The sequence below is a fragment of the Echinops telfairi genome, unplaced genomic scaffold (genome assembly GCF_000313985.2).
Source record: "Echinops telfairi isolate 266 unplaced genomic scaffold, ASM31398v2 ScPeMD7_443;HRSCAF=831, whole genome shotgun sequence".
In the NCBI taxonomy this organism is placed as follows: Eukaryota; Metazoa; Chordata; class Mammalia; order Afrosoricida; family Tenrecidae; genus Echinops; species Echinops telfairi.
The window spans coordinates 14,094,436-14,098,260 of record NW_022104341.1 but is presented as its reverse complement, the minus strand read 5'-3'; positions in this window follow the sequence as shown (position 1 = coordinate 14,098,260).

Genomic DNA, 3,825 nt, shown 5'->3' with positions numbered 1-3,825 from the left:
AGGGCAATGAATGTACAAATGTGCTTTACACAATTGATGTCTGTATGGATTATGATAAGAGTTGTATGAGCCCCTAATAAAACAATTTTTAAAATGTGGGAAAATATTGCTCATTAAAATAAAACAATAAGACCTTGGGAAACAATTTTCTTTTTCTTTTTGATCTTTGTTTGTTGGTTTCTTGTACCCCCCTAAATGTTTTTTTCATCTGTGTGAATAAATTATAGATATTGGAGCATCCTGGGGTTTTCCTTTGAAAAGCAATCACTGTAGGACACGTTTGAAAGGATCTACATGAATGCAACACAACATGGAGATTTGTCTACTTGTTATAGTTGGAAAATGGGACAAAAAGATGATTAATGTCACTGCAGTATGTTTATCTTCTGAGAGCCTGTGAGATCTTACACATGTGACTGTTCACAGATTGGAACTGAGTTGCTGAATCCATTTCAAGATATAAAGATATTTTATACTTCATATTGCTATTCAGTAAATATGGTGAAAACCTATCACCTGGCTAGTTATAGACTTGAATCTTTCATGTAAATGAAGAAATACATGCCAGTTAATATTTGATAAAGGACTCTGATGAGACACAATTTATGGAATTAACAACATATCAGTTTTTGAAACCCATTTGCATACCTACCTACTTGTCAACCTACCTAATTAACCAATTGCCATGACGCCAACTACAATTCATAGCACCCCAATATGAAAGAGTAGAACTGTGCTCCAAGTGGTTTTCAATGGTTGATCTCTGGAAATAAGTCACCAGGCCTTCATCTGAACTTCTGATGGCTTCAGCTTCCTACCTTTTAGTTAAAATCTACTTAGTGAAAGTAAGATAAAGGAGTCCAAGAAAATTACACTATTTTAATATAGCATAAGAAAAGAGGCCACTCAAATCTATTAGCTTTATTCTACTCCAGGATTATATAGATAGATAATGACACACGTGCCACAATTATTAGGGTTAGCTGTTTCGAGAATCCTAGAACAGATTTTTATTTTGCTTGTAAATAAAAGATAACATAGCATATGAGCACATGATGCTTGTTTAAACCTTGCATACAAATATGTACGATACCAACTGGATTCAATTTATCCTGTCTTAATTTGAATTAACTTGACGGTTCTTCTGACACATGCTGAACAGACTAATTGTTGCTTATTTGGGTGCACTGAATCAGTGAACATGGCAATCAGAATCCAAGCAGATGTTCATCGTTTCTTTGATTGCCCAGAGCCTGAGGTTGGAAAAAGAAGAGGGAGAGTCATTCTGCTGATTTACTTTTGTTACCATTTGTCAAGCAGCAGCTGCATTACAAATACAACTGTTAAAATAAACGGATTCTTTGTTAAATAGTCGTGAAGAATACATATGAATGCTAATTATGAGTTTATGGTTCGGCACATTTGACTTTGTATGGTTACTGTAATCAGGACAATATATAGTAGTGTTATCATCTATAGAGTAGCACATTTATCACCTTTTTAATTTGTTTTCAGTATCTTCTTTTTTAATGTTATAATAATTTATTAGAACTCATTTCATGAATACAGAAATCCTAATTTTTAACTTGAATTTTCCCCCGTGGAAATAATAAATTATCCCATTGCCAGTTAGATATTATTTTTCTGAATATTTTATCTATGATTTTCTATATCTCCCTTTCTATACATAGGAGGTCTTCTTATTACTTTCTCTCTATCTAATAATTTCTATTTCACTTATTCTAGTAATTTTACTTCCATGTTCTTTATTCTTTTTATGTAATAAAATTACAGCTATTTTATGGTTCTCCTATTCTTTATTCATCTCTCAAGTGACATAAACATACATGTAGTTATGTAAAATGATGTAAATTTATACATTTGATTATAGGAAGTATATATAATTATCAAGTTTGATATACATATGAGTATATATATTTAGAAATGCATGTATATATGTATATATTATGAAATACCCATTACATTTTCTCAAATCTTTAATTATACCTTACTCTTCCTTCTTTTTACTTTATATTTTAAAATAATATTACTATTTTTATTATACTATTGTAACCAGTAATTTTTCTATATGTATTCGTTCATAGCTCATTTTAGTATTTAACTTCAGTCCATTACCCAAATTTCTTCATACTGGAAGTGTTTTTACCTTTGGTTAGAGAAATCTCAAGTAAGATTTGTTCATGCTTTTGCTTTTGCTTCTGTTTGCATCAGTGGATAAATGGCTGAAACAATGTGATATTTATGAAGTTGTCCTAAGGAATGCCCATGATTTACAAATTTCATGGGAGCCTTTTTTGTCTTTTTCAAACAAGATACTTGGACAAGATGGGCAACCTTTTGTGTGGCTTGCTTTCACTAGTGAGAACGCTTTTTCATAGTTTACCTTCTAAAGAGAGTAAAGGATTTCAAAGACCTTAGGTTTGTGCTGGAAACTCAATTAAAAATTCCCAATTCAAGTACACTTGAGACCACAATTTTTAAAACACAAATGAATGGGCAATTCATTATTATTCTGTCTCCTAACACACCATTCTAATCATGGACACAGGTTGTTTCCGTTTCCAACTTCAATTCTAAATCATGTGGTAAAGTATTGGAAATGGTAAATTGAAAATGTCTTCATTATGGGACAAAATATCATGTTTACTGGGATTCTTCATGAAAATGAATGCTGAAGACGAACAATTGTATTCTCATATCATAAACCAAATGAACATTAAAATATTATTATTTCAAAAGATAAGCATGTCAAATTTGAAAATGACACTATGAGAAGATTCCAACAGTTCATGAAAATCCATTATATCGTTTAATTCCATTTTCCATGAACTTTTTGAAGTTCCCACATAGAAATGTGATATAATAATAATGTTTTCTATTAATAAAGCTTGCTTGAAAATAAGTAGCGGTATGTAATGATGATATCTTTTTATTTTAGTAATTGTTCATGGCGAGTTAATTTAAGGATTACAAATTAATGACTAAATATATTTTAATTAGTATAATTTTCATATCCATCATATATCTTCATAATACTCAAGGTACAAAAACTGCAATATGCTGGGTTTCCTAGAGAAGCAAAACTAGTGATCATGTATACAGTATATTATATATATATATCTTTTATCTATATATCTCTGTATAATATTAGTTTCTATATATAAACACAATGATCTCTCTTTCTGTGTGTGTGTGTGTGTTTATATATATATATATATATACACGCATTGTTTATATAGAGAGACAAAATGTATACAGAGAGAGTGAGAGAGACACAGAGAGATTTATATAAAGAAAGCAGTGCACATCATCATGGAAGCCGGCATATTCAGTTCGAGACCCGGCACGTTCCAGATCTGTGGGCCAGGTGTTAAACAGGAGACTTTCCTGATTTGCGTGACTTCTACGATGATGAAGGACCCACGATTGGTGAGACGGCCACAGGCTGGTTGATGCAGAAATGGATTAATCCAAGGTCAGTAGGTCAGGCTTGTGATGGGATCTCATGAGCGAGATGCAAAATGCAGACACACCAGCTTTTCCACAGAGTCCATTTATATCAGCATTAGGCCACACCCCTGAAGAAACTCCCTTTCAATCGCATCAGAGCTATGACCTGAATCAGGTGATTGTATTCCCCTAATGTTATAACAACTTGGCTGGCAGAGCCCATTACAGCAGTGGTGAGGAAAGTTTTTACTGCCAAGGGCCATTTGGATAATTGTAACATCCTTCACAAGCAAGAGTGGTAAAACATTTAAGTCACCCCTAATAGGATGACTGGAATTGCATCTCCTTGGTGAA